At 40.7% G+C, this 22,343-nt stretch overlaps 1 protein-coding gene across 2 annotated transcripts in view; it reads left to right on the top strand.

Moving 5' to 3' along the window:
• The window catches only part of LOC124881751 (heparan sulfate glucosamine 3-O-sulfotransferase 5), a 157,865-nt gene that overhangs the window by 93,284 nt on the left and 42,238 nt on the right, over nt 1-22,343 (top strand). For both annotated transcript variants that reach the window (XM_047387509.1, XM_047387511.1), the window contains exon 2: nt 121-195. The gene's annotated coding sequence lies outside the window, so the exon portion shown is untranslated. The remainder of the gene's footprint in view (nt 1-120; nt 196-22,343) is intronic.

Here is a 22,343-nt window from a genome sequence, read left to right as displayed (position 1 = left end):
ATTTCAAGTTTGTTTAGCATATTGAAAAGCAGATGAGTCGTTTCCCTGACTTTCTCTACTCTTACTAAGACATAATTGTTAGCGATTGCCTTTGACTGTACTTCTCTCTTTATCACACAGATACTGGATCCACATCTGTGCTTAAACGAGCATCCAGGTACAAACAACACCTGTGGCAGTCATGAGGAACAAAGGGTATGTTCTCATTTTTCCTATACTATCACCATACTTAACTTTCACCTTGTAGTGGGATAACCTTTTTGCTGTTAGATCCATGAGAAACCTTAGCTTGATAAAAATCTTCAAAATGCTTCAGAATTTTTGCAGGAAAAACCCAGAAGTCAAAGCGAAAAACCAAAGAAAAACAAACTCAAACAGCAAAGCATTATGGACGAGCAACATTTGATGCAAATAAGGTTTATTCTCCCACATGTGCCAGGTCAAAAACAAGGAGTTTAACCAGAGAAAGTAGAGTTTTTAGTTGAATGCAGGCTTTTTTATCTATGAAAAGTCTCCACCCAGTTGCTTGGTCCACATCCTTTCTCTCAGATTTCAAAGACTTGCTTGACGAGTAACTCAGCAATATTACATTTCAGGTTTTTTAATTGAGGTTGGCTGAGCAGAGACGTCCCCATCACATGCAGATGTAATGATACTTTCCACCTCAGCCTGCCTCTTCTACAGTAGTTAACAGGAAACATAAACTTTGGTCAAACACAATTTATGGCTTTTTTGGGGGGGGGTTTTCACAACTATGCTTATGAGAGGTACATTTCAAATACAGTAACAATTAACTACTTGTTCAACTTAATTAAAGTTAATTAATGAAAATAATGAATCATTTAGTTATTAGTTACTCATTCAATCTTTAAGGAAGAATTCAATAGATGCCTCCAACACGACTGCATTGAGTATCAGCACAGAAAGGTAAACACAAAGAATCAAATGATTACAGGCAACAGATTCAGTCATGACCGTGTCTTAAGACTCTGCTGACTGACACAAGACGAGTTTGACCTTAGTCATTCTCTTGTCCTCCCATCCTGCCAAGATGGGTGATTAGATCTGCTGCTGCTTGTCATGGCACATGTTAGTTAAGCACTGACCTCAGTTGGGTGGAGGTGGTGTTGAGTAGGTAGGCCCGGCAGTGAATCTGCACCATACTTATCCATCAACATGGCCACGTCTCAGCCTCCTTCTATTTCTTCAGCTTAGTTGAGCTACGTCCCTGTTTATACACAGTCTCTGGCACCTAATTAATTCTGCCTCTCATATCTCTTCCCACGTGTCAGCGCCTTTGCTGCTTTATAGGCTCATTCTGAAATGAACTGACAGGTCTGCTTTGAAATATCACCAAATTAAGACTGCTGGCATGTGTAAGCAATGCAAATAAACAGAAAAATCCACAAATCAAATGGAGGGCAGTGTTGATCCCTCCTTTTAAAACTTTGGCCACCCTGTAATCTTCAAAGGTTTTTTTGTTTGCTGGAATGTTTGAACTGATTCCACATTCATCATGTCTCTGTTTCATTGAGCTTGAGCTTGCTGCTCATCACTCATGTGTGGGATGCTGGGCTCATTCAATCCTAAAAATGTCTGTCATTAATCCCCATCTATGTGGGTATATGCTATATCTTTTGTGGAGGATGTACTTTTTCAGTGTGTCTTCAGACTTCCTGGTGTTCGTGCTTATTCATTCTTCTTGTGTTCCTCGTAACTCTAACTGATTCTCAAACAGCTGGAAGGATTGCTTGAAAACTCAGTGTAACCCTTGGTCAGCAATAATGCCTGTCCATCAGTTTAGTGTCCATAGTAACTAACATTTGCACTTGCTAATGTGTGGGGGTAGTCTGAAATTATTCACATTCACTGTTCTGTCTCTAAATTGTAAGAAATATTTTATTTGGTTGCAGTAAGAAACTCAGTGTTTTTTTGGTGAACACTGCCATCGAGGTATTTTCTTTAGATCATAAAAAAGTTAAGTTTCACTTGTTTGTGCACATGGAGTAGGACGTGATGGACTCATTCATTGCTGGTTGTGTGTGCTCGATACGGGACGACCTGTAAGTTTTTCTTGAAATTGAGTTTGAATATATGTAGGAAATGTGAACTTGGTAATATATGCGTTTGTTTAAACAGGCCGCTGAAGGTCGAAAACGTATTGTGTCGCTCATTAGTCGGCTAGCTAGTAGCTTGGGTAATTTAACTCTGTGGCTTACATATAACTATAATATTTATGTTTGTTGCATAATGGGGAAAGGTGTGAAGGTAATTAGTTTATCTGTTAATCCTGAATGAGCCATGTGAGTATAAGTTTGCATTATTTGGACTGCAATGGATTAAGAATATGTTTTTGTGTTTGTATTTTTTCAGTTTCACAAAAAGAAAAGAAAGGGAAAGAATTATGGTTCAAATAATCCGTTTGAAAGTTCTTCAGACTCCTGGACTACTTTGTTTAGCTCTCTGGTTAGGTTATATAGGGACACATAACTGAGGGCAGAAGACTGAAAAGATCCGGCAAAATGTCGAGCATTAAATCTTCAACATGTAAATGTCCGGTGTTGACGACACTCCCCCCATTTCCCAAATGGAGGTGAGATCAGAGTGTGGATCTATTAAAATGTCAAGTTCACGACGGTCAACCAAATCAAGTGCAAGTTTGGTTGCAGCACAAGCACGGGCCACAGCATAGGCTGCCCGTACAAATACGGAGTTTGCCAAACGACAAATTGATTTTGAGGTTGAAAAAGCAAGGATTGAACCACGGCTAAATGCTCTCAAGCAGGAAGGCGAGGCTGAAGCAGCCCTTGCTGCAGCAAGAGTCCTCAAGGCAGCGCTGGAAGGCCCCGAAGACAAAGTCGAATTAGACACATCGATTGTGGCAGAAGTAATGCCTGAGCCAACCAAACGCAAGAAGGAATATATTGAAACTCACTTTAATAAGCCTAATCTAAATGGAGGAGCCACATCCTGAGCACACTGAGTCACATAAATTGTACTACTGCGCACTCCAACCAGTTATTCAACAAAATCCTGACCAGACCGCAGCAACTTCAGCTGGAAGTCAACCTTATCAAGGCCCACCTCTCTTTGACAGTCCAGGTACCAGAACCAGAGAGATCTCAGATCTAGCTACCTATTTAGCACATCGAGATCTTTTGACCTCCGGGTTCAAGATCTTTGACAACAAACCAGAGACATATATATTCTGGAAGTCCACATTTCATAATGGCATTGATGGATTGAACGTTAAAGCTAGTGAGGAACTTGGGTTACTCACAAAGTGGCTTGACGGAGAGTCTCTTCAGCATGCTTTGAGGATCAAAGCAGTTTATGTCAACAATCCAGAGACAGGCCTTTGGCGACTACGGCAACGGTTAGACAAGACTTACGGGTAATCAGAAGTCATAGAGGAGAGCATGTTCAAACGTTTGGAAAATTTCCCTAAAATTTCCTATAGAGTCAATCATATGCTGCAGGAGCTCGCTGACCTTCTTCTGGAAATACAAGCAGCAAAGGATGAAGGCCATCTGCCAGGCCTCAGTTTCCTTGATACATCGAGAGGAATAAATCCCATAGTAGAGAAGCTCTCAAATAATTTACAAGAGGCATGGATCAAACAAGGAACAAAGTACAAGAAAGATCACAAGGTAACATATCAACCTTTCTCTCATTTTGTTGAGTTTGTGAACTATCAGGCTGAAATGAAAACAGATCCCAGTTTCACATTACGAGGCTACAATGCGCCACATCCCAATGCAGAAAAAACATTCATAAAACACACAAAGAGCAGAATGCCAATCATCAAAAACAAAATGCAGATTGACACACGGGGGAAATACTGATGCACCACCTCTTGAACCTGATAAACAATGTCCCAATCACAAGAAGCCACATCCACTCATAAAATGCCGAGGTTTCCAAATGAAGACATTGGACGAGAGAAAGGGTTTACTGAAGCGGTACTCAATCTGCTACAAATGCTGCCTCTCAACAGAGCATAGGGCAAAGGATTGTAAAGCAGTGATTCGTTGTTCAGAGTGTAACAGTAACAGCCACATCACTGCACTGCATGTTGGCCTACCCTCTTGGTCAGTAAAAGAGCAAAAAACACCTTTGGAAGGTCATGGTGGGGAGCAAGGTGATCAAAGCCTCATTGAGACCTCGTCTAGTTGGACAGAGGTTTGTGGAGGCGGACTACAGGGAAAGTCATGCTCTAAAATATTTCTGGTCTACGTTTATCCCAGTGGGTTCCCTGATAAGAAAAAGAAAATGTATGTCATGTTAGATGACCAGAGTAATGTGTCACTGGCAAGGTCTTCCTTTTTTGACATGTTTGAGGTGCATAGTCAAACTCTACCATATACGATGAAGACATGCTCCAGCGTGACACATACTAGCGGTAGAAAGGTTAACGGCTTCACTATTGAGGGAGTGGATGGGAAAGTGTCCATGCCACTGTAACAAGATCCCTAATAACAGGACAGAAATACCAACCCCGGAGGCTGCCATGCATCATCAGCATCTATGATCTATTGCATCCCACATACCATCACTCGATCCCTCAGCGGAGATACTCCTGCTCCTAGGCAGAGACATAATATGAGCCCACAAGGTACGTAACCAGGTTAATGGCCCGCATGATGCACCTTACGCTCAACGTCTCGATCTGGGATGGGTGCTTGTAGGGGACGTTTGCCTCATCGGAGCTCATAAACCTGCGGTGAGCTCTTCCAAAACCAGTATACTAGAGAAGGGGTGGCCCAGTTGTTTTACTTCCTGTAACAGCAGAATTAACATTAAAGAGAAGCTTACACATACCTGCCCTCTCTTTGTAGATACGTATGCTAAAAAAGATATAGGTAAACTGATTTTCAAGCGAACGCCACAGGATGAAAAGCTGGCTCCTTCTGCTGAAGATCAGCATTTTCTGGACATCATGAGCAAAGAGTTCCACAAAGATGAGAATTATAACTGGGTGGCTCCTCTCCCCTTTAGGTCCACTCGTCAACAGCTACCAAATAACAGAGATCAAGCTGTCACTCACTTAATGTCACTACCTCGTACACTGAAAAGAAGACAGAGATGAAAGATCGTTATGTGGAGTTTATGGAGAAGATGAACATGCTCCTCCTATCAAAGTTGGCCAAGAATGCTGGTATCTCCCACGTTTTGGCATTTATCATCCACAAAAACCCAGAAAGATCTAGATAGTGTTTGACTCGAGTGCTCAATATAACAAGATATCCCTGAATGAAGTACTGCTCAAAGGCCCCGACCTAAACAACACCTTGGTGGGTGTGCTGATCAGATTCAGGCTCGAACCTTATGATGGCAGATGTGGAGCAGATGTTATTCAACTTCACAGTTAAAAAAGAGCACCGAGATTACCTTCATTTTATGTGGTTTCAGAACCACGACTTGATGGAGAGATTGCAGAGTTTTGAATGAGAGTCCATGTTTTCGGAAACTGTCCATCACGTCAATCGCCATCTATGGGTTAAAGAGAACTGCCATTGAAGGTGATCAGGAATATGGAAGTGAGGCGAGACGATTTATCGAACGCCATTTTTATGTGGATGATGGATTCAAATCCTTCTCTTCTGGGAATGAAGCTGTTGATGTGCTGCACAAAACTCTGAGAATGCTTACGCAGTCTAATATACGTCTGCACAAGATTCTGTCTAACAGCCCCGTCATACGAGGGGCTTTTCCCCAAGAGGATCTCACCACCGGACAGCCAGGGCTGGATCTTGGAGAAAGTACATTGCCCATGGATCACACTCTAGGATTGGGATTGGGATCTGTCTTAAGATCTGTTCACATTCCAGGTAATGGAAAACCATACACAAAGCGTGGAGTGCTGTCAGTCATTAACAGTTTGTTTGACCCCCTCAGCTTTGCAGTGCCTATCAGCATTGAAGGTCAGAGGTCAGTGGTTGGGATGACCAACTTCCAAAAGAAGAGCAAGCAGTGTGGGAAAGGTGGAAAGACTCTTTACAGTACTTGCAACAGTTGAACATTCCAAGAATGTACACTTCGATCCCAGCATCAGCAGTACAGAGGAAAGAAGTTGTAATTTTCTCTGATGCATCCGTAAAGGCTGTGGGTGCTGTAGCCTATTTGAAGCTTACCAGTGCAGATGGTTACCATGAAGTTGGTTTCCTTTTTGGTAGAGCAAGACTTGCTCCAAAACCAGATATCACTATCCCAAGGCTGGAACTCTGTGCTGCAGTATTGGCTGTGGAGGATGCTGAATTAGTGGAAGAGGAACTAGATTTTAAAGTGGATGATGTGAGTTTCTTCACAGACTCAAGACTAGTGTTGGGATACATATTCAGCGAGAGGAGATATTTTTATGTGTACATCCATAACCGAGTAGAACGCATTAAACAATCCACAAACATACATCAGTGGCATTTTGTACCCACACACGAAAACCCAGCTGATCATGCCACAAAGGCACTACCTGCTGAGCAGCTCCTTTCTTCCACATGGCTACGTGGACCTGCTTTCCTCACAGGCTCAGGACAAAGTCAAGCACAGAAGTTCTTCAGTCTTGTCGATCCTGAGAAGGACCCAGAACTTCGGCCATTTTCTAGTTCAAGTGTTCTGCTTAAAACTTTTGCTAGGCTGCAACGTATTGCCAAATCTTTCAAGGACAAGCAGGAGCACATTTGTCACAGCTGGCATATGTGCAGAGCAAACCTAGAAAGAGAACGGCTTCACCAAGCTAAACTTGTAGTCATCCAGATGCCCAGAAAGAGGTCTTCACGGATGTCTTTAAATGTGTGGAGCGGCGTCAATCTGTGAAAGAGTCAAGCTTGCTAAGCAAACTGAGTCCATATTTGGACTCTGATGGTCATCTTAGAGTGGGAGGTCGGCTGGCAAAGGCGCAGCTAACCTTAGATGAAACAAATCCTCTCCTCATTCCAGGAAAGTATCAGGTGACAGAGTTGATAATCAGACACTTCCATGAGAAAGCGCATCATCAGGGCTGACATTTTACAGAAGGGGCAGTTAGAGCCGCTGGATTTTGGATTGTGGGAGGAAAGAGAGCAGTGAGCAGGATAATCTTTAAGTGTGTCACATGTCGTAGGCTCAGAGGGAAACAAGAGGTGCAGATCATGGCTGATCTGCCTGAAGACAGATTACGCACAGAGCCTCCATTCACATACGTGGGTCTGGATGTGTTTGGTCCATGGCCTGTCACAGCAAGAAAGACAAGAGGAGGTCACGCCGAGGCAAAAAGATGGGCAGTCATCTTTACCTGTATGTGCACATACATGTGTATATTTCGAAGTTATAGAATCAATGGACACTTCATCTTTTCAATGCTCTACGCCGGTTCTTTGCTATCAGAGTAGCCGTGAAACTGTTCAGGTCTGACTGTGGGACCAATTTTGTGAGTGCCTGCAAAGAGCTACAAATTGACAAAAATGGGTGTCATAATAAGAGCATTGATGTTTACCTTGAGGACAATGATTGTCAGTGGCAGTTTAATCCTCCTCATGCATCACACATGGCCGGATCTTGGGAACGCATGATTAGGGTTTCCAGGCGAATCTTGGATGCAATGATATTGCAGCATGGACATGCGAAGCTTACTCATGAAGTCTTAGTGACATTCATGGCAGAGATAACTGCAATAGTGAATGCAACAGTTTCTACTGGTTCAGAGCACCCGATGATTCTCAGCAGCTATGCTGCTCACTCAAAAGTATGGCATGCCATCCGTGTAACCCGGCCATTTTTAGAATTGCAACCTTTTCAGAGCGCAATGGCGATGTGTGCAGTACTTGGCTGAGGTTTTCTGGGCTCGATGGCGAAAGGAATACATCAGTGGACTCCAAGGTCAAAGAAAATAGAGAACACCAAGACCGAATCTTCAAGTAGGGGATGTGGTCTTACTCAAAGATGGTCAAGAGAAGAGGAATGACTGGCCTACTGGACTTGTTAACAAAACCTTTCCGAGTGAGGATGGCAGAGTGCGAAAATTAGAAGTTAAAGTCTTTAGAAAGGGTGAACAGTGTTTTTTTGTTTTAAGTCCCATCCATCAGGTCGTTCTTCTAGTATCGAAGGACACTGCATAAGAAACTGTGGACTTACTTGATACTGTTTCAGAGCTGGTAAATGTTTTATGTTTTATATAAGTTAGTTTGAATGACATCCATATGATGTCAGGTGGTGAGTGTTCTGTCTCTGAGTTGTAAGGAATATTTTATTTGGTTGCGTTAAGAAACTCAGTGTTTTGTGGTGAACACTGCCATCTAGCGGTAGGAAGAGGTATTTTCTTTAGACCATAAAAAGTTAAGTTTCACTTGTTTGTGCACATGGAGTAGGACGGTGATGGACTCATTTGTTGCAGGTTGTGTGTGCTCGATACGGGACGATCTGTACGTTTATCTTGAAATTGAGTTTCAGTATACAGTACAGACCAAAAGTTTGGACACACCTTCTCCTTCAAAGAGTTTTCTTTATTTTCATGACTATGAATATTGTAACTTCACACTGAAGGCATCAAAACTATGAATTAAAACACGTGGAATACTGAACAAAAAAGTGTGAAACAACTGAAAATATGTTTTATATTCTAGGTTCTTCAAAGTAGCCACCTTTTGCTTTGATTACTGATCTGCACACTCTTGGCATTCTGTTGATGAGCTTCAAGAGGTAGTCACCTGAAATGGTTTTCCAACAGTCTTGAAGGAGTTCCCAGAGATGCTTAGCATTTGTTGGCCCTTTTGCCTTCACTCTGCGGTCCACCTCACCCCAAACCATCTCGATTGGGTTCAGGTCCGGTGACTGTGGAGGCCAGGTCATCTGGCGCATCACCCCATCACTCTCCTTCTTGGTCAAATAGCCCTTACACAGCCTGGAGGTGTGTTTGGGGTCATTGTCCTGTTGAAAAATAAATGATGGTCCAACTAAATGCAAACCGGATGGAATAGCATGCCGCTGCAAGATGCTGTGGTAGCCATGCTGGTTCAGTATGCCTTCAATTTTGAATAAATCCCCAACAGTGTCACCAGCAAAGCACTCCCACACCATCACACCTCCTCCTCCATGCTTCACAGTGGGAACCAGGCATGTAGAGTCCATCCGTTCACCTCTTCTGCGCCGCACAAAGACACGGTGGTTGGAACCAAAGATGTCCACTGGTCTAATGTTCCTTGTGTTCTTTAGCCCAAACAAGTCTCTTCTGCTTGTTGCCTGTCCTCAGCAGTGGTTTCCTAGCAGCTATTTTACCATGAAGGCCTGATTCACACAGTCTCCTCTTAACAGTTGTTCTAGAGATGTGTCTGCTGCTAGAACTCTGTGTGGCATTGACCTGTTCTCTAATCTGAGCTGCTGTTAACCTGCGATTTCTGAGGCTGGTGACTCGGATTAACTTATCGTCTGCAGCAGAGGTGACTCTTGGTCTTCCTTTCCTGGGACAGTCCTCATGTGAGCCAGTTTCTTTGTAGCGATTGATGGTTTTTGCGACTGCACTTGGGGACACTTTCAAAGTGGTAAAGCATTTTCTCGGAGGGCATTTTTTGGAGGGCATTTTTTAAATGCTATTTATAGGGAGTGTCATCAGCAATATCATTGAGGCCATCCAGTTTAATTGCCTGTTTTCTCCGCCTAGTATTTTTGCTACCGGGAAGCTGATTATTCAATTTGGGGATCCCTCTCTCATAGTTTGTGAAGTCAGAAAAACTGATGGTGAATATGATGGCGCCTCTTCAGTTATTTGTCCCACTGGTGCTGAGGGTTCAGGCACTATCGCAGCTGCAGCAGCAGGCTGGGGCTGTCGCTGCCTGCCCCTCCCCCTTACTACACCAGTGTCATTATCTTCTTGTCTGGCAACTGCTATATAAATCTCCTTTTTATCGTTTCCTGCCTTTCTTTTATGAGCTTCAGCAAGCCAATTTTTTTTTTTTCCCTTATTAATTCTTGGATGGGTTTTTTCTTTTCCTAAGTTTGTCTTTCTGTTGTAATCTCTGTACCAAATGGGTACAAGCAGGAACCGAAAGATGTCCTTTAAAATCATAATCTTTCTGCCATTTAGTGAGATTTTCTACTGTATCTGGATCTTTTGAGTGCATAAACTTTCCATCTCCTTCTAACGAGGGCTGCTTCTGGACGCAGTTCCCCATTTTAAGAGTTGTTTTTTTTTATTTTATATCTATTAAAAACTTTTGTTAAGAACTGAGTTCTACTTCTATTAATTTATATTAGCACTATTTATTTGATTCTCTTTCCTTTATTGTATATGCTTTTATCCTATTTACTCTAGTTTATTATTATTCAGACTCTGCTCTTTTCTTTTTATATATATATATATATATATATATATATATATATATATATATATATATATATATATAACAGAGGTGCATTTATTATACATATCTTGTACCATCAAATCAAAACAGAATTCCTCAACGGGCCACTCACATCTCAGGCTGATCCGGTTTTCTGCTTTGAGTTCTACTCTCGGAGAATGCAGGAGTTTTAGACTGAGATATGATGGCACCTAATATCTAAATCCGAATTCCCTACAACACCTCTCAGCTGTCAACAACTTTATGTTAACACCAGCAAGGTTTCAGGTTGTCTCACTGAGTGCCGTATGATTCTGCAGACACACACACACACATGCACCAACACACAATCACTTATAGGCCTAAATCAACTAGACTAGGTTTTTTACGCGCTTTTCTTTTTAAACTCAGAATTTTTCCATGGAGTTGGTTGCTTTTGAATCTTCTTAGGGAAAATTACGAGTACCTCTAAACTCAAAAACTCCTATTTATTTTTATTTTTAAACGGAGTTTGCTTTTGCTTTTGAATTTCCTTAAGGGAAATTACGAGTACCTCTAAACTCAAAAACTCCTATTTATTTATTTTTTTTTATACCCAGTTGGTTCCGTCTTACCTGTGCGTTCATTCACACTGTCTGTCGAAACACATTGATCCACCCTCCCGGTGCCCCTCGGTCGATTCAGCGGTTACCAACACAGAATTCACTGTGCAGGAGTTTTGTTCTCCAGACGTTCTGGAGGCTGCACAGACTGGAACCCCACACGCACCGCTGTGCCCCGGGCGGCAGATTTCTAGCGGTCCGGCTCGAAGGACCAAAGAAATGTTAGAGTTAAAAAGCTGATAATTACAGACAAGTGTATGAATAAGCCACAAATGAACCAAGTAAGTTTGACTTGCAAGGGAGAGACAGTCCTCTGCAGAACAGTGACTAATTCTCACAAAGGAAGAAGTCCTTGCACCAGCCTTTTATTTACAACTCACATTCTTACAAGTAAAAAGCAGGAATTGGTTCATCCAATTCTTACAGAGATTTCAAGTTAGAAGAGTGGTCATTCCCATATATGGTTTAAGCATGTCATGTCCAGGGATTGATCCACACCAGACCACATTCCTTAACTCTCCACTCCCGGGAATCATTTTCACTAGAGTAGAACTTAAAGCATAACCCTTGTTTAAACTAAACAATGATAATCTTTTACACATTTTTCCAACACTTACATATAGCTATAATATTTCTGTTTGTTGCATAATGGGGAAAGATGTGAAGGTAATTAGTTTATCTGTTAATCCTGAATGAGCCATGTGAGTATAAGTTTGCATTATTTGGACTGCAATGGATTAAGAATATGTTTTTGTGTTTGTATTTTTTCAGTTTCACAAAAAGAAAAAGAAAGGGAAAGAATTATGGTTCAAGTAATCCGTTTGAAAGTTCTTCAGACTCCTGGACTATATTGTTTAGCTCTCTCTCTAGGTTATATAGGGACACATAACTGAGGGCAGAAGATTCACCATTCATCAAAGCACCAGGATATCTTCAGCACCCACCGCTTTCTCATATGGGTGGAAGGAGCTAGCACCAACACTACATCCAGGGGGATTTTGACACATTGATTAGTGAGAGAAAGCAGTGGCACCATTGTTAAGGAGGTCAGCTCTAAGCTAACAGGTCTGCTGCCCAGCCTCTGTCTCTAAGCACACCATATTCTGTAAGTTTTCACTCAGACATCTCAGCCAGCTAGGCTGGTCCTTCAGCAGCTGGACCTACAGTCCCTCCATAACAAGGTCTCTTCCAGCCCCGAACAGCCTCACACCAAAAAGGAAGCCCTCCAACATACTGCTTGATGATAAAATAAACATAGTTTTCCTGGAACAAGACAGGTCTCTGCAAATGTCAGAGCAGTCTCCTGGAACAATACTGCTTCCAAAGGAACTAAGAGGATGACCTGAGCTGATCAAGCTGATTCGTATATAAATACAGGAATAAGATCTTGAGTGTCTTTCAGATGCAGATTGATTAAAAGATGAATGTTAACTTTTTGAACACGTCATGCTAAAATCTTAATTTCTTATTAATAAACTCTTCATTTTAGCTGTAGAGGTAGTTTGAGGAGTAGAGTCAGTGTTAGTATCTTTGTTTGTACTTTGTTACAGTGAGACTAAATTCAGTTCAATGACATTGATTTTTAGCACAAATTCACTAAAAAGGTAATCTCAGAGCACACACAGGTCCAAATTATATGCAGAGATATGTAGTCAATAGAATCTAATCGGATTTTTACCTAATTGAGTTAATCCTAATCATTAGTTTTTATTATCGTCATTTTTTAAGTGTAATTATTATTGATGCTAATCTGAGAAATAAAAATAAATCTCTTTCCTCCTTTTAGTCATTCAATGGGAAGGAACAACTTCATCCTTTAGACTGATTTTTTATAGATTATTGACAAATTTATTTATTTATTTATTTATTTCAATTCAATTCAGAAATACTTTTTTAATTCTAAAGGAAAATTAAATGTTGTAACTCATATTATGCAAGTTTCTTCAAAGAGCTGCTGTAAATGCTGATGACTGCGGGCAGGAAGGATCTCCTGTAGAGGTCTGTCTTACAGCAGATCTGAAGAATTCTCTGACTGAAGACACTCTGTTGTTGTACAACAGTCTGATAAAGAGGATGCTCAGCCTTCTTTATTAGCTTGTTGAGCTAATAAATGTTGAGTCCCTGGCTCTGATGTTGCTACCCCAGCAGATGATGGAAGAAGAGATCACACTCTCCACAACAGACTAATAGAAGATCTGCATCACCTTGCGGCAAATACTGAAGGTCCTCAGCTTCCTCAAGAAGTACAGTCTGCTCTGTACCTTCTTGTAGACGGCTTCAGAGTTGTATCTTCAGTCCAGTCTGTTGTCCAGGTGAACCACCTCCACTTCTCCCATGGTGAAAATAGTGTCTGACCTATTCCTGATTCTCTTAAAATCTACAATCATCTCCTTTGTTTTAGTCACTTTCAAAATGAGATGATTGTTTCCACACCATGCCACAAAACGGTCCACCACCTTCCTGTACTCAGCTTCTTGTCCATCTCTGATCCACCCCACGACTGCAGAATCATCCGAGTATTTCTGCAGATGACAGGATTCTGTCTTGTACTGGAAGTCTGAGGTGTACAGAGTAAAAAGGAATGGTGAGAGTACAGTCCCCTGTGGTGCTCCTGTGCTGCTGACTACCTGGTTAGACTCACAACCCTTCAGTTTCATAAACAGTGGTCTGTTTGTCAGGTAGTCTTTAATCCAGGGGATTGTTGAGCTTCATGATATGGAATGTCAGGGCAATACATCTAAAATGTCATTAAAGACTGATGGATGAGGTTTCTTTGGTACTGGAACAAGGCAGGAGGTCTTCCAGAACACTGGAACCTTCTCCTAGGTCAGGCTAAGGTTGAAGAGGTGCTGCAGAATTTCAAAGAGCTGCTCTGCACAGGCCTTCAGGATTATGCTGTTCCTGAGGTTCTACTGCTGTTCTCCAGAGTTCCTCTGTGGGTTCCTGCATCCAGTGGACCAGTCTCCAGAGCTTCGTCATGGGCTCCAGTGTGCTGTGAACCAATTTTCAGAATTAGTTCATGGGTTCTCATCTCCAAAACTCCTCGGTTGCTTCCAGCACCCTGTAGACCGGCCTCCAAAGCCCCTTTGTGGGCTCCAGTCTCCAGTGCTCCACCATGGGTTCCAGTCTCCCTGACTCCAGCATCCTGTAGACCAGTCTGCTGATTCCCACTCTCCTATGTGCCAGTCTTTTGAGCTCATCCTTGAATTCTCCCAGTCTCCTGGCCGAGGATTAGCCACGTCACCTTGCTGGCTGCCTGACAAGGTTCTTTGTGGGTTCTTCCTGTTCTTGGGTCAACCTCCAGACATGATTATTTGTGGGTTCTCCTTGCCCCACGGTCGACCTCTAGAAAAGGTTCTTTGTGGGTTCGTGGATTCTCCCAGTCTCCTGGTTAACCTCCAGACAAGGTTTTCCATGGGTACTTTATGCCTCTCAGTCGGCTCCCACACAATGTTCTCCATGGGTTCTCTCAGTGCCCTGGTCAGCCTCCAGACAAGGTTCTCTGTGGGTTCACAGGAAGTCTCCAGACTTGGACTTACCAACAATGTCAGAATTCTAGGATTCTTAGTTGAATCGTTATAAGTTCCTGAATTTGTTACTGATTTGTATTTTCAGTCCCTCGTCATTATCATCATATAATATATGTTGGAAATCCCATAATTTGGGAAGAATAGTAACAAATGCAAATTTAATCATACCTGATTCTCAGATGCATTTGGCACATTGTTAACTGGTTTTTAACTGATTCCTAACACTTGTGCATTATTCTTACAAATTGTATTTATATTCATGCAAATCAATGCGAATCAAGCTCAATCTCATGATTTATCTTTATGATCGTACCTGTGTTGCAACCAAATCTTACAGATTGTTTCCAAATATTTGCAAAATTTCAAGAATCCTCAAGAATTCTAAAGTTTCTTGCTGATTTGGGTTATTTTTGGCCCCTCCACCTGCCAGTTAGGGTTGTTTTTTGTTTAGTTTTTACTTGGACTCTGGTAGTATCTGACTTCATTGGTCTCATCAATACTCCTAACTATCCTTCCAGAGTTCTCAAAAGAAGTTTTTATAGTTAGGCAAAATAAATATTGTTGATTTTGAAGATGAAAGTTAAAAACCTTCCACTGAAGGAACATCTGCAGACTGTAAAGATGTCAGTGTGCAGTTCTGGAACATTTTCACTGTTTTCTTCCTTCTATGGCTCCCTCACTTGCATATAGGTGAAGTTACGCACGGTGAACTGATGGAAATCACTTTTAAGAAAATACGACAAGCTTTATTATAAAGGCTTGCACTTACAGACGAAGGATAATGTCCATGTACACACAAAGTCCACTCACATATGAGGCACAGCTTGGCAAGCAGCTGTTCATTTGTGTTTAAATTATCACCTGTCAACCTAAATTTAGCTTCTAAGAGCTAGAATGTAAATGTTCTGTTCTGCCATTGTGAAGAAATCATCTGCCACACCTCCTTCCCCTGTCAGCCATCATAAAGTAGAAGCAGTGTGGTTCAGAGATAAAACTTTCTCATTTTCAAAGCTTAGTTCCTCTCAGAAAGCTCCGTGTAGAGCTCAGTTTTTAAATAGTGATGGATTAGAGGAAAAAAATTCCAGTTAGCTACTAAAAACATGACACAGTTGTTTCTTGTGCATCCCTTCTATCCTCCTTTCTTAGATTACCAATAAATGTATTCCCCCTTTTTTCTACACAAGGTTTTTGTTCTACTTTAGTTTGACAAGGAGGTTTCTAATTGGCTTTAGCGGTCACTAAAAAGGCTGTAAACCAATCAAAGTGTTTATTTTGACAATGACATTGTGCCTCACCGTAACACTGAACGGGTACTGTGACACTGTACCAAACTGTTTAGCTACCCATCATGTAAAAGTACCACCTGTCTAACATGTTGTGCCCCTTCCATGGATGAAACATGGACTTGAACTGTACACAGAGAACTACAGACTGGTTAAAAACAAAGCTCTGAATCCCACACTGCACAGCGTTAACATGTTTCTTAGGCCAGCCCCACGAAGGAAGAGTCCCACAGCTGGAATCCCTGTGTTGTCTCTATCTAGCTGCTTGCTACTACAACAGTATAAGAAGAGGTAGCTCGTGAGGTCTGAAACTTGCTGCCGAGTAAGACTACTTTTTCGAAGAATCATTAGATGCAACATAAAATACAGCTAGCGACAACTGTACAACGGCTGAAAATAAGACAAACTGCCTGAAATGGTTTTGTCTGAGCTCCTGCATCAAAGAATCTAAAGGCATTACAGGTTCCTCAAAAAGAAGTCGACCAGCGATTTCCTCTCTGCTGCCCTGAGAGATGACAATGTAGGAACCGCATCCCTGCAGGCATGCCTCCTGTATTCACTTTAAAAAACGATCAAAAGGCCAATTTTTTTTTTTTTTTTTCCATGCCTAATGGCGTTTTTGGTTTTAGAGCCCTAAAAAATGATATATGCTCCGTAATCCATGTATTTTTAAACGCAAGTCAGGAGATGATTTTTATTTCATGAGGTGTTGAAATAAACTGGAAAAACTGGATAAAACCCTGTGAAGCAATATTCAGGGTGATTACCTTCAGACTTTGTGGCATTTCATATTTCCATGATACAAGTCTGACATGCTGCAGGTACTGAGCCATAATTGGGAATAATAAAAGGCAGTAGCAATGTTTTTGTCAAAAGGAAGACACAGTGAGGTCATCCCAGGCTACTGACATTCATATTTAACTTTTCCTTCTTCAGATACTTGACCGCGTGCTCCCACTAGACCACACAGATTAAAACAGCCACATAAACCACTGTCCTTCACACAGGCCCTTGGCTTCATTGCTTTCTCATCATGGCAGTGTCACCACTTAAGATGTGCTCACAGCAGAGCATGGAGAAGGAGAGAGGAAAATGCAGAGTGACATCAGCTTGGTCTTGAGCAGTTTGTGTGCTACATGAAGGGGAACTGCTGCATTATGGAAACACCTGTGAGGCATTAAAACCCTCACCCATTATTTTTCTGCAACATTAGTTTCTGATGCCTTTATGTCATCATGACAATACAGAAGATATGAGAAGGTAAAGGGTAAAGAATCCTTATAATGTCTTTGATTTTTAAATGTATTATTCTATATTTGATCCCATTAGTTCGACAGCCCCAGGGCAAAACAGAAAAACAGCGTCCTCACTTTATGACTTGCTCGGATATGTTTGGTGCTCTGACTTGTTCTGTCTCTGGGTTTGTGTGGCATTAGATGGGTGGAGCAGGTTTACAGCAATATCTCTTAGGGGGCTATTAATGCCACTTGGATCCAGCTCCAGCATACCCAACTAGAAGCACTTTTATTAAATATGCACTATGCAATTCCTTTATTGGGCGAGTACATTAAACCACACAAACTCTTAATGGAGTATCGTTTCTAGAAAATAGCTTTTTGATTATTTTTGCAAGTTAAAATTGGTGTTTGAAAATCAAATTGCAGTCCGTAGTTCCATAAGTGGTTTTAAAGTGTGATTAAAGTAAATTTTGGGAGATATGTGCACTCCTCTAAATGGCAAGCCTAATCAGATTTCAAACTGTGCTTTATTTCAGTTGGAATCATTTAAAGCACACCAAGCAAATTTTTTGTTTTACTCTACTACTAAAAATAAAGTTGAAACATATTTATTAGTTGCATATATTATATATTTCAGACACACTGGATAAAAAGACAACCAGTGTGTCTGAACTATACTTGGGTCTTGATATATGAAGATGGCTGAAGCCTCTCTATACATGCGTGGTAAAGCGTGCATGTATACAGAGGCTTCAGCCCTCGACGCATCTGTCCCCTGACTCGAGTCCCGTCTGTGCTACATGTCTTCCCCCTCTCTTCACCCCATTTCGTGTCTGACTACTTTCAAGAAATGACTAAATAAAGGCCACTCATGCCGCAAAACAAATTTAAAGTATACTGCATGAATGTTAGGAATCAGTTAACAAAATGCCAAATTCAACAGAGAATCAGGTACAATTAAATTTGCCAAAAAACTATTTTTTTTCTCTCTACCTGACAATAAATCAGACAAAGTTTTTCTTGTTTTAGAGCAGTTAGGATAACCAAAATTATTTCTATTTGCTAAAAGTTAAAAAGTTGAGAAAACGTTGAGAGAATCTGGTGGAAATGTCTTCTTCTTAGGATTTTCTTTTGCATTCAGAGGTTTACATATGCTAAGATTGCTACTATATATCTATAAACCATTTGGGAAAGCCTAGATGATGATATTGAATTTACACGCATGGGGACATTTTCAGGTGCCCGAAGGTTCCAACATTTATCTACCCAAACCACTAAATGCAAACATGAACAGGATTGGAATGTGTAGCCATCATACCGTTCAGGAAGGAGACGGGTTTTGTCTCCCAGGGATAAACATGTTTTGGTGCCAAAGTTACGCAATAACCTCAGAACAAAAGCAAAAGACCTTGTAAAGATGCTGGCTGAAACTGGTAAGACATTGTCATTATGCACAGTGAAATGAGTCCTGTACTAATGTGGGCTCAAAGGTCCCTCTGAGAAGATGAAGCCATTACTCCAACAAGAACATAAAAAGCCAAATAACAGCTTGCGAATTTACAAAGGGACTGAAACCTTAATTTTCAAAGAAATGTCCATGGGTCTAATGGAACTAAAATTGAAGTGTTAGACCATAATGACATTTGGAGGATAAAGGGGGAAGCCTGCAAGCCTGAGAACACCATCCCAACTGTGAAGTACAGGGGTGGCAGCTTTATGATGTAGGAATACTGAAGCAACATCTGAAAACATCAGCCAGGAAGTTAAAAGTTGACTCTCTAAATGCACAATGGGTAAAAACATACCATCAAATTAGGTACAACATTGCTTAGAGACAACAAAAGTCAATTTTTTGGAGTGGCCAGCAAAAAGCCCTGATCTCAGTCCTATAGTGACTATGTAGGCAGAGCTGAACAGGTGTGTGAGCAAGCAAGGCAACGGATCAGATTCTGATCCACCAGTTCTGTCAGGAAGAATGGGCCAAAATTCCAGCAAACTATTGTAAGATGCTTGTAGAAGAATACAAAAAGATTTGGCCCAAGTCACACAGTTTGGTACATTTGGAGGATAACTGTGTTTATAAAGTGCAGCTCTACTTTGTGAGGATGTTTATAGATACAGGCTTGTCTTTCTGTTGATTATTTTCATAAAATAATACTTTTCATTTTTGTCATGTTCAAATATGTGGTGAAAGTGTGAAAAAATTACATTTCTGAGAACTAATCTATTAATGTACTGTTTGCGAGACAGTCATAAACAAAAGACAGCTCAGTGCTTTTTAGTGTTTATTCATTTTAAAGAATCATCATCGTACAGAGTGCAAGGATTTCACACAGTATCAGGCGGCATCCAGAGGAAGGTGGAAGCACCTAATTGCAAAACTTCTTTATAGACAAAATTATTTCGGCTGTCAGATAAACACTTCCTCCCCATCAGAATGTCTATCCAGATTTTATACTCCTTGCATTGACTGAGAAGAACTAATACACGCTTCAAGGTCTGAGACTTAAAAGGTGGAACAGAAATGTGAGCAGCGATCAAAGAGGTAGCAGAAATAGGCCACTGTTTGGAAGCTTCGTTTAAATCACTTTAAAATCAGATATGAGACACCATTTTGCTGTCTTGATCTGACTTGTGTAAGATCTGTGGTGGCATGAAGTGCTGAGGAAGCACAAGGCTGAGTAGGTGAGTTGGTATAGCAACCAACAATACTGCTGTTATTGGCTAGTTCTGTGATGCAGGATTTTTCAATGTAAGACCTCCTTCACGTAGGATTAATACTCAAAGATGTCCAGGATTGTCGGGCTGGATTGTTGCAGGATTACAGCTAATTTGGGAAACCTTATTTCAGCTTGTCATGTTGCAGTTTTATTGTGCAACCATTTTGTGAGAAAGGCCCTGAGACAACCGACATTTGAAACTCAACATGTTTGGAAAGATAATTTAAATGCCAGCAAGAATACCCAGATGAATAAATATACTTATCATAAATAATAGCATTAGTAAAAACAAATTGTATATCAACAACTTTTTATTAAAAAATTCAATTCAATTGGGCGCGGCGCTGATGGTGTAGGGGTTAAGCGCGCAACAATATATGGAGGCTACAGTCCTTGAAGCGGTCGTCCCTGGTTCGAGTCCTGGACCCGGCGACATTTGCTGAATGTCTCCCCCTCTCTCTACCCCTCTTTCCTGTCGGCCTACTGTCAAAAAATAAATAAATATAGGCCACTAGTGCTGAAAAAATATCTTTAAAAAAATGTATTCAATTCAATTCAGTTTATTTATATAGCGCCAATTTACAACACATGTTGTCTCAAGGCACTTCACAAACGGCAGGTAAAAAAATGTCTTAAAGTGGTCATCACCTTTATATGAGCCACCATGGATAGGCAGTGCACTTGTAGAGTTCATTTGCAGTAACAAGCCCTGAGGTTCCATCTTCTCTTCCTCTGAGTGTGACCTCCGGGCCCACACACCACACTACATGCCTGCCATGTAAAACTGGGGTTCCGGCCTAGTTAATGCAGTCGTATGAATTATTAATTATAATAAGTGAAGCTTCCAGGCCCTGTTCTTTATTGCGTCTTCCTTCACTGCTCTTTGGCATTAAAGAAATGGCAAAAGGTGTCCAAGACAGATAGAGCCCATTAATAACAGAGCAATGCATTGGTTCTTTCAGGACTCTAGACTTCTCCCAGCTTAAATGGCCATTTCAGTGTCTTGCTGTCTGGAATCTAAAGCATTTAAAAATGTTCTTCTATGACTTTCTATGACTTATTTATTTAAGGGCAACATCAATGCTTTAAAGAACACACATACTATTTGCACCTAATAAAGACCCAATAAATTGAGTCTGAGCATTTTATTTATTGTATTTAACAGTGCACAGCTTCTGAAATAGATTATCATCTACTTTGTCAGATTGGGTAGATAAAAAGAGACCTGTTTGATTCTTGTTTCTATTGTTTTTTTAAATAAATAAATAAATAGAAACCTCAGAGGGACTCACACATTCTAATTAAACCTGAAAAACTGAAAGTTTAGAGACAAAGACTGAATTTTTCTTTTAAATAAATTATGTTGTGAAGTTATAACATTTCATAGATGAAACACAGGAAAAACACAACAACTTAATATTTTATTTATGTAAAGAATCATTTTTAAAGAAACTGTGTTGAAATGACTTGATATGAAACTAGCATGGCAGCTGCATAAACAAGATAAATAAATATTTTATATTTCATCTCCAACTAAAGCTTGGTGTTTTTATATTGCGAAGTGTTTTTAATAGAAAATAAGTAGCTGAAGAATTAGGTAAACAGTTTTTTGTAGGGGTGTAACAATACATCCATCTCTTAAAAAGAGACCGCCCAGGATATTTGGTTCACAAGAACAAGATATGATTTTAACAATATTTGCAAGAAAGCTAGAAATCTCTACTTTTTTCTTTTCACAAATAGAGTAAGGTCACAAACCTTGTTTCAAAGAATCTGTATTCTATGTATAATATTCTAGTCCAACTTTGACATATGTTGCAGTTTTACTTAACAGATGTTAAGTGTTGTCCTGTGAATACCAGCCAATTATGGTGCTGGTATTAAGACAATAGTGAAAGGGATAAACCAAGCTCTGACATTACTTAACAGTAAAACTCTGTACATAGTATAAATTCACACAATTCTGTAAAATACAAGAATTTATTAACATAAATAAGTCAACTCAAAGTCTAACATGTTTTAATCAACAAACTCTTTACTATGCTAAAACAATCCAACTAAACTACCTAGCAGAATGAAAGAATCAGGAAGAGCAACTATGTACAGTATGATCGAATGAATCAAAGATGAAAACCGTGATCAATAAAGTGATGCAACATTACCATCAGGGGCGTGCACAGATAGGTGGTGCTAGAGCACCTGCCCTTTTATCCTTTGGAGAAAAAAGTGCCCTCCTGAAATCTTTTTTTTTTTACAGTGTATAGTGTGGGGCCCAAGGTAAAATTTCTGAATTTAAAGGCCTATAATACCAGCGCCCCACGTTTTGAAATTCTCCCCCCCCTTCGCCAACACACATACGTGTCCCACCTCGTGTGTCTCTCAACGGAGACGGGCTGCGTGCAGAGCGGAGAATTGGACCTGCACTTGTCCAGCTTAGCTCTTCTCTCCTCCCCTCCGCCATCAGATAGAGCCCAGACCTGCCGACAGGCTGGCTAACTATCCAGGAAAAAAACAAAACGAATATACTTGCTTCTTAAACTTCAGATGAAAAAGTTAAAACTTCACCTGCCACCATTTTATCTAAACAGAACAGGCCGATCAATGGCATACCTTTACCAGCTATGTCTTCTTTGGCCGCCACCATGTGCCAGGAGAATGTC

The sequence above is a fragment of the Girardinichthys multiradiatus genome, chromosome 15 (assembly GCF_021462225.1).
Source record: "Girardinichthys multiradiatus isolate DD_20200921_A chromosome 15, DD_fGirMul_XY1, whole genome shotgun sequence".
Taxonomy (NCBI): Eukaryota; Metazoa; Chordata; class Actinopteri; order Cyprinodontiformes; family Goodeidae; genus Girardinichthys; species Girardinichthys multiradiatus.
Note: the sequence above shows the minus strand (reverse complement) of the source record. Positions and strands in the feature narration are given on the sequence as shown.